Below are 9,914 nucleotides of genomic sequence, written 5' to 3' on the forward strand. Positions count from 1 at the left end.
TCCTAGTTCTTATGTTCCATAGATGAGAGAAATCATATGATAATTGTCTTTCTCTGCTTGACTTATTTCACTTAGCATTATCTCCTCCAGTGCCGTCCATGTTGCAGCAAATGTTGAGAATTCGTTCTTTCTGATAGCTGAGTAATATTCCATTGTATATATGGACCACAACTTCTTAATCCAGTCATCTGTTGAAGGGCATCTTGGTTCCTTCCATGATTTAGCTATTGTGGACGATGCTGCTGTGAACATTGGGGTGCATATGGCCCTTATCTTCACTACGTCTGTATCTTTTCCCCCTAATCTTCTGATTCATTTCCAAGTGAAGGACGTCTAGATGGCGTCCCACTCCCCACTGTGAAAGACAATATTGTGATGAACAGCCCACGTCTGGCCCCTTAAGGACCTTGTTTCATTTTCTTAATTTTCACTAGGTGATGTTGGAGCACTCCCCACAGAGGCTGTCCCTGTCTCTACCACCCCCAGCCGTGTCAAAGGTGACACACAGCACCTGAGTCAGCTTTCCGCTGCTAGCCCCTACCACTTCCCAGCTGAAGAGCAGCAGAAAGGGGAGGAAAGCAACATTAACTCAGCATGTACCATGTAGCCTTCTAGATGGTGCTGTGTTAGATGCTTTATGTAATCATCCCCTTTCATTCTAAGATGATCCCATGTGCTTGATAAAATTGAACCCATTTTAGAGATGGCACATCTAAAGCTGAAAGGGACCAACTTCATTGCTCAAGGTCTCACATTTGGTAAGGGCTGGGTCCAGAATTAGAATCCAAGGGCTCGGCACCCTTTTTCAGTGTTTCCGTCACATCCTGGACACACCTTGCTCTCCTCATGCACGGCAATCTCCAGTTCGGTTCTTTGTCGAGGAAAGTGGTTAAGAGCATGCGTTTTGGAGCCAGTCTTCGGAGCAGATGCTGGTTCCGTCACTTATCAGCTATGTGATTTGGGATAAGGAGCCTCACTATTTTCTTGTCTCAGTGTTTCTCACCTGGAGATGGGAACGATGTCCCTTAATGATGTTTGCCAACCAGTCTCAGTGTGTGGTGCGTCGGAGGGCACCTGGAGATGGGAACGATGTCGCTCAATGATGTTTGCCAACCAGTCTCAGTGTGTGGTGCGTTGGAGGGCTAAATGAATGGTAGGCACTATTGCAGTATCATACCTATGTCTCCCCATCTACCTCCCCCCCTCGACTGTATGCTTCCCACAGGTAAGAGCTGTGTTTCATTCATGTGTACCCCACTGCATAGCAGCCGGTACAATGCCTGGCCCCCCAATAACTGTTCAAGTACTCAGCTCCAAAGCTCATTCTAATTAGGGTTGAAGATTCCCACAGCCCTTGGTGTGAAACGTCTTGGATCTCTAGGATACTTAAAAGGTAGGAGGAGATGAGGGTCTCTGACCCCTATTCCTGCAGTGATCTTTCTAGACCCCACTCCTGTCTTCTTTATAATACTTATTGCTCCTGGTGCCCATCTCTTGCTCCTGTCTATCTTGTCTCTTAAATCTCTCTTTTGCCCTCCCTTGGGAGCACCAAAGTGTTATTCTCTCTGTGTGGTACAGGTTTCCCCATGGGTGGTGGGGCGGGGGCACCTTGCCCTTGGCAACTGCTCTTCTTCCTCTGTGCAAGTCATCGCTTGCCTGTCCATTAGGAAATCCTGCACCTGTGTGATTTCCTTGAGCACTTAATAAAAATTGGGTGATTAGAGAACCTCGGGCAGCACTTTCTTAAAGAGTCATTAAACAATCATTACAGATGGAAATTGCTACAACTGGCCTCTGCGAGAGGGAGCGTGGGGCTCCTCACAACATAATCCTTTTTCAAGTCAGAACGAATGTGTAATCAAAGCACAAAAGGGAACAGTTTCAAAGTTTTGAGCCTTCTTAGGCACAACTGTAATACATCAACCAGCCTACATTGGTGTCCACACTGTTCAGTGAGGATTGACACGTAGTGTGGTTCTAAGTAATTCACCACTTAAGTCAGTTTTGTTTTGTCTCTCTCTCTCCTTTTAGAGATGTCCTCACAGCCTTTCAAGTTTGGGTATCGTTGTTCATCTTAGCTAAGTTGGAGAAGCTCTGACTGAGGTTATAACTTGATATTTGAACTAGGTCCTCAGGAGGCTTTCTTAAGGCTGCTGGGATTCGATGGCTAGATCTGACCTTTAAGAGCTGTGTGACCTCAGCAAAGTTACTTAATCATTCTGGTCCTCAGTCTGTGCATTTTTAAAGTGCAGATGATAACGGTGCCTACTGCATGAGAAGCATTTAGTAAGTGTTAATGGCATTGCTGTTTTTTGACAGGGGTGCTCCTGGAGTGGAAAATGGGTCCTTTCCCTGTGAAGGCATCTCTAGTCAAAGACATCGACGACTCCTCCATACTTCACCAGGTACCATGCTGTAGGGAGCATAAAAACCCAGGGGGCTTGTTGAAAATGCAGATCCCTGGAGTCTGCCAGCACTGATACTCATTCTGAAAGGAGTGGCACCCAGAAACCCATCATTTTAATGAGCATCTGGGTCATACTAACGCAGGTGGTCCAAAGGCTACAGTTCCCAAAGAACTGAATTACACACCCCAGGGAGAACGATGGCTATAGTCTGTTTATATCTTAATGTGACTAATTCAATCAGATCGCTTTCCTCTCAATGCCTCCAACCAGCCATTCTTGAAGGAATAGCAGTTTTGGTAGCTTGCTGGGAGAAAGGAGGAATCCTGGTCACTAGACGTATTTGGAGAGCGTAAGTTCTAGATACTGTGCCCTGGACAGCCAGAGGCATCAGCAGGCAGGGAGAGAGGCAAGCGCTGGAGGAGGTGGAAATTGAGAAAGATAAAGCAAAGCCAACTTGTACTGATTCCCAGGACTTGCTTTGTGGTAAAGTCCAGCCTTGATGCCACTAAAACTCTCGGTGAGTCTTTTTGGTTATGGATGGCTGTTTCCTCTCAGTGAGAGTAAGTACTCTCTAAGTTTGTTTAATGGTTTTGCAGACTTACACAAAGGGACTTCGCAAGCAAAGTTCCCATTCTGGCTTACCTTTTGTGGTCTCTCTTCCTGTAGGTATCACTTGCTTAGTATTGGGGCTGCAATCCCCAGGATTTCTCTGGCTTTGGAAAGTCAAGGAATTTACAAGTATAATACGCGGCCATTCACAGGAAAGCTCTCCCTTGGTGGGCCTCACGGCATGACCTTCTACAGAAGGGAAGTGATGGCAGTGATGTGGGCAGGGAGAGTCCCAGATGTTTACATTTAGGAAAATATTTGTCCCAAACATCAGCCGTGCAAATGCGTGTATGTTCACACAAGTGAAGGGGGTGAAGAATATTTAGCTTTATCTGTAAAATTACACAGTGCGATGTATGTGTAGTTAAACGAAGTTCATGCCTTGGATGAGTTTCGCCGATTCAGGGTATTGATTGGACAAGGTCTGATACCTGAGAAAAATTCTGTTTGAGAGCTGAGAGTAGGGCTGGGGTGGCTTGATCAGTAATAAGAAAAGGTAGAGTTTACTCCACTGTCCTATTTCATCGCTTCAGGAATCCATTTCTTTTCCTTAACATTTGCCTTTCTGATTATAAAAGCAATTGATGCTCCTTGTGGAAAATTTTGGGTGTAGCCTTCAAATATTTGTTCTAACCAACAGACACACACACACACGTGCACACTCATGTACAGTCACATACATAGATTTTTATGAAACTGAAATAATACTGGAGAAACTGGGAGAAACTGTTTTGTAGCCTGACTTTGTTTTACTTGCAATTATATTATGAAAGAGTTCCCTATTTTAATGCAAATGTTTAATCCCCTATTTTCAATGGCTCTGTTGCAATGTGTCATTATTTATTTATTTCCCTCCAAATGAATCCCTATTATTAGGCACTTAAGCTATTTTTATTCTTCCCTCCTACACAGAATTACTGTGATGAAAATTTATATATGTAGGTCTTTGTACACATTCCTTGGGGATAAAACCCTTAGAATTGCTGAGTCAAAGGGTATACCTTTCTAAGGTCTTTGGTGTGTTTGTCAAACTGCCATTCACAAAAGTTGTTTCACTTCTGGTTTCTACCAGAGGCCTAGCTCCCTGGTCACACGACATATTGCTACTGATTTTCTTTTACTATATCTTGAACTTCTTTAGACAACTCATATAGCTACCTTACCACCTTCTACCTGATCTCCAAATGGTTATGAGCTGTCGTTTGGATGAAATGATGTGTTGTGCCAGTTTTTGGAGGTGAGGACAGGACAACTTTTGCGGGAACTGTTGATTTTCTTGACCTCAAGGATAAGCATTTAGAGTAAGAATCATCCTGCCCCTTCCCTGATGAAGAATTAGAACAATCCATCATCTCCTGGTCCAACCCCCCGGAGACTAGTCAGGTTAAGGCCTCCCTAACCGCGGTGGGAAGCCCTTTACTTGCAGAAGGAGGAACATGCATTCAGACAGTGCCAAAAATAACCCTCACATCTCTAAACAGATGGGGACAGATGCTCAGATGGGGTTTCAAGTGGGGTCAAGTAGGGCCTGACAAGGGCTGTAGAGTTCGCTCGTCTTCACAGAAGTTCCCCTGTTTTCCAGACTTCAGAATTGCTTGGAAAGAGGATATTTGTGGCACCCATGGTCCCCCCAGACTCCCGCGTTGAAGCCCACTCTGAGTTGATGACTGGGTGCTGTGGTGACCCCGCGCCAATGCGTGTGAAAGGGATGAACACTCAGGTCAAGCTTTCCCGAGTGGATGTGAACCAAAGCCTGCGGAGGCAGCGAGCGCCTGCATCCATGTGGGATACGGAGGGCTGCGGTCTTCCTGAGAACACCTTGCTGTCCTCCTTTGACTGAAGCCAGGAACGGCAGATTAGAGCAGAGGGTCCCCCACCTTCCCCTGAGTCAGGATGCATGGAAGCTGTGTGTTCTTATTGGACGTATTCCTGATGCTCTGGTTGTTTAGATCCGTAACCTGGAAGTTCAGATCAGCACCTGCTGGTCAGCAGGGTGGAGAATAGCAAGACAGAGAAGGAGGGGCTGGGAGAAGGTTCCAGAGTACAGGAAGCAAGGAAAATGTGTGCTTCAAGCCAGAGAGCAGGTAGAACAGACCTCAGTTGGGAGCCAGGAGGCCTGGGTTCTGGTCCTAGCTGTGGCACCACGGAGTTCTGTGACCTCAGGTCAGTCATGGAACTCTTGGGTCCTCATTGTCCCAGGTGGCCAACAAAGACATTGCTGGCCAATGTAGGAGTCCTTATGCCTTTGGCTGTTCAAGGAAGAGAAGGGGGTGTGGGGGAATATGCAGAGCAGGAGGAATTGAGATCTTTAGAGCAATGCTTCCTAACTCTTTTCATGTGTTGGTGCTTACATGAAAATATTGCTACCAGCTGCCCCTCTGGGGTCAACAGAGGAGGCTTCTCGGAGCTGGAGACACCACCCTGAGGGCTCCAGCTGCCTTGAAGGCTAAGGACATTGCTAGCTCAGGCACCCCCAAGGGAATGCTCGGCCCAGAGGGCCTGAGTCCTGAAGAAATGGTGCACACCTCACACTACATTCCAAATAAACAGAGACTACACTGAACCCTGAGATAAGGGTGAGATAATCCAGCCACGTTCTGTCTTCACTCATGGTGGCTCCTTTGATGACCTCTTGGGAAATCTCAAATGTATTTTTTAATAAAGTCCCTGCTTGCTGTTACCGCCTGTTGCTGGGGGGGGGGTGGCCAGGAATTAAGGTCCTTTGGGAAGGGGAAAAACAGGGCTGCTACGGCGGAGGGAAGGCCAAGGTCCACAGACCTTACAACTTGATTAGAGCTTTCATCCCCAAAGCACCCCTATCTCCTCTTCTTGCCTCCGGTCTTGGGGGACCCGTTCTTGAAGCCGCAGGCTTGATTGAAGGAATCAAGCATTCCATTTGGGGGTTCTGCCTGTCTCTCAGGCTTCTCCTATTTTGTAATAACAGCCTTTTTAGTGCGCCTTATTTATTTTTCCCATCCACCCTAAGCAACGATGAGGTCACTGGGCCAGGATAATTGCGGCACACCTGCAAGGCCCAGGCCTGGTGCCGGGAGCGCGGGGCAGCGCGCTGCCGACTGCTGGCCGCGCCGATCAGCTGGCCGACCCGCCCCCACCTCCTGCACACCTGCAGAGGCCCGTCACTTGGGACAGGAGGGCCTATGAGGGCTCTCGTAATTGAGATGGGGTGAGGGAGTTTACAAGCTCCGGAGTGGGGGAGAGGGAGCCGGCTTAGATGACAGGAAACCGTCCCCTCGGCTCTTCGCAGCAGATTGAGCAAGGTGGCCTGGGTAATAATGGGGTTAGCTAATCCTGATAGTAATAAGGGGAGGAGAGTCCGTCATCATAATCACGGCTAATGCATTCCAGATGGAGAAACATAATTGTTCTCATTAACATGGTTACACACACGCGCACGCACATGCACGCACGCATACCCACGCACGCGCGCTCAGACCCATTCCGCCCATATACCTGACTTTGATAAGCGCCGTCGGGTAAGAATAGCCCGCACCACAGAGCTTGGTGGAGGGCATTGTCAATTATTCCTTCCCCGTTTCCCCCTTCCCCAACAGCCATGCATACGTAATGGTTTCATTCACCTCGAGACTTCTGCAGATGAGTTGAAAACCCAGGCTTACACGGCCAATTAATTGGCCGTACATTCTGCACACAGTATGGAAGTACGTTTCTCTTCGCCTTAAATGCTGCCTGACTTTTCGGCTGTATTTCATAAGTGTTAATGTAATGTTGCTGAAAGGAAATATGACCAAAAGCAGGAAACGTCCCCCCCGCCTCTCTGGGATGCAGCTGTTCATTTGGTTTGGGCTGTTAATGCAAACCACTCCGTGCCTATTTCATAGTATCTCTTGTTTAGAACAAAATAAAATGAAACTGTCAAAACCTTTCTGCCTCGCTCAGCACTGGGCTCCATGGCCCCGTAAAGAGACCCGTTGCAAGGAGGCCACTGCTAAGACTTGTCGTTCCTCGGAGGGGAGTGCCGTCTTCCAGGTGAAAGCTTGACCTGCAACCGATCCACTTTCCCCAGGAAGGTCTTGCAGGAGTCCCGCTCAGAACTCCACTCCTACCCCAGGGGCGTTGCTCTTGACCTTGCTTGCCAGGGGCGCTGTTCCGGTTCCATTTCCTACTGTCTTGCAAAGCCGCCTCCCTGAAACTCTCCCTGAGCACTCTGTTTTCCCAGGTTAGACGTGTAGTAGGTGCTCAATAAATGTTAGGCATTCTCCATATTTCTACTTCACGAAGCAAGCCAGTTTTCAGTGCTCATATAATACTCAATAGAGTAAGAGCTCCCGCGTGGACTTGCCTATGTCCCGAAATGCAACGCACTTTCTATATAACGAAAGCCTCCCTAAAGTGGACACTTCTGTCTGCCATCTGCCGTTGGCCACTCTGCGCTTGTGTCAGAAGCAAACGCCGAAGGAGGCTGAGAACCAGAAGGGGGAGGATAAGCATCTTTGCTTGGAGTCCCAGGGAGAAGGGTATGTGGCTTTTAGGATCTCAGCTGTTAGGATGTTCAATGACTGTTTCCTTTTTAGTCGAGGGATCTCTCATTTCCGGCAGCACAGGACGAAGGGCTCCCATGGCTGGTTTTCACAACTGAAGTTTCTGGGGCTGGCTTAGGTACCAGGTCCCCTTTGTTGTAAGCAACAGCCCTTCTTACTGACTGAACTAGAGTCTTGACTCTAGTCGCTGGTCCACTCGGGGCCTCTGATGGTGGGGATCTGAACATCTCCCCGGCAGAGTCCTGGCAGACCTTGGTCAGCTGTTGTTTTGACAGGAAGGAGGTGGGCCCAGTGTCCAGTGTCTTTGCTTGGTGACTTTCTGGAAAGGCCACACCAAAAAGAATTCTGCCTCCATGCTTCACACAGGCCCCTGGGTCTCTCTCTCACTCTCTCTCAAGTCCCTGGCTTCTATAAGACACTGCAAGCCAGGGGAGGGTGAGGCCAATGTGGCCACAACAACACTTCATAAATGAGGGAGATTTCTGGAAAACAGGATTTCAGTAAGTGGCTGCCTGAAAATGCTAAGTGAGTGCCCTTTTATTATCACTGTTGTCATTTTTAAGTATCCTTAAAAGGATCTGGCCACTTCAGACTGATGTCTGTGCTGTTCTCTAAACTGTTCAGAGACTAAGAGCGGCCGTGTTCTGGAGAAGAAAGCCTTGCACCGTGGGTTAGAGAGCAAGTTTTGTATTTTGAGTCACTTTTTCTGTAGCCTGGGGCCTGATTGATTTTAGGTTCAGCCTAACATCTTGGCCTGAGATCCTGTGGAGAGTTGGAGAGACTTAAAGAAACAATTCAGACCCAAAGCCCTTGTTTTTTGAGAATTGACCTTCCATCTGTTGACAATCAAATACTGAACCTATTAAGAGTGGCAGGTCCCCAAGCTGGGAGGAAGGAAGGAATTTCCCAGAGTCCCTGGAGACAAAGGACCTTTTGACTACACCTGGGGGTGAAGGGTGACCAGCCCAGGTCAGACTCAGCCGGGATCAGATGAGCGGGAGCAGCTGGTGGGATGGGAGTGGGGGGTCGGCCTCGCTGGGTTCTGATTTGCCAAGTGAGGGGGCCAGGAGAAGGAGAGCAGAGAGAGCTGATTAGCCAGGAGAGACTCCGGAGTACAGACTCAGGACCCCTTGCCTGGCCTCCCTGTGCCCCTGGACTGTGCTTTCCCGGAGTCTGTGTTTGTGGCCACCACCCCCCCACCGGACCCTCAGTTCCTTAATGGCGAGCGGAAGCCGTGTCTCCATCTGCGAACAGCCTGGCCTGAAGCAGGTATTCATGGAACAAATACGTGCAGAGATCCAGAGAAGGGGTTTCTTACTGCCCCTTCTCATGAGTGACAAAAGTCACCACCTGAAGGCAGACATAAGCCGATGGGCACATGGGTTGATGGGTGAAGCATCCCCTTTCAGTGGCCATCCTTGTGATTTAGAAATTGGGGCTGATGTCCCAGGCCCGAGCCTTTGGGACACACTGGGCCATGGCTGATGGATGCTCGTCTCTTCATGGGGCAGGAAATGGCCAGAAGGCTGCATCTTACCCCAGGGGCAGTGACCCCCGACCTTCAGGTCTGCATGTGTGGGCTGCCTTCCCCAACAGGCTTGTCTGGCCTCTTTTTCCGGGTCCTTCTCTCTGCCCCAACCGTCGTCTGGCTGTTCCCTTAGCAACTCTGGCCCCCCGCCGGGGCTCTCTTTGAGGTCTCTTTAGCTAGTGAGTTCACCAGTAGTCTTTTGGTTCCCACAGACCTGGGTTGGAGTCCTGGTCCTGCCCCTTGCCCACTGTGAGCTCCTCGGAGGACGTTGAATCTCACCAAAGCAGAATCACCTCAGCAGCACAATGGGGATGCGGAGAGACCACGTCCTGCAGAGAGACTGTGTCCAGCGGTGTGTCCTCAGGACCCGGGACCATGTGGGGCACAGAAGTCTTTCCTGAAGGCATGCAGGGAGGCCCTGGGCACTCCCCCGTCACCCTCACAGCCACGTCTGTCTTCCACCCTGCCTGCAGACCGCCGTACGGACACCTCTTACATTTTTGCTTCCAGATGGTGCAGAGCAGGAGCCCCGGGAGCAAACGGACCCAGCGTTGATGGCAGGCCCATCACGTGATAGGCTTCCTGCTGGGCCTGTCCTACGCATGAATGTTCTCATTGTAATCCTCGCCAGAACCTCAGCTGTAGGGGATGTTACTGCACTTGTGATTGGACGGATGGGTGGGAACCGCCAATTACACACATGGCCCCTGTCTTGTGCATGGCTCCAAAGGATGCTTGTCCTTTTGCCCTATCTCTTCCTGTTGTCTTATCCCCACGGTGCCCATTCAGAATGAGCCATAACTGTGAGGATCTGGAGAGAAAACCACCTTCGTTTCCCTGTTGACTCGA

This window comes from Ailuropoda melanoleuca, chromosome 6, assembly GCF_002007445.2.
Source record: "Ailuropoda melanoleuca isolate Jingjing chromosome 6, ASM200744v2, whole genome shotgun sequence".
Lineage (NCBI taxonomy): Eukaryota > Metazoa > Chordata > Mammalia > Carnivora > Ursidae > Ailuropoda > Ailuropoda melanoleuca.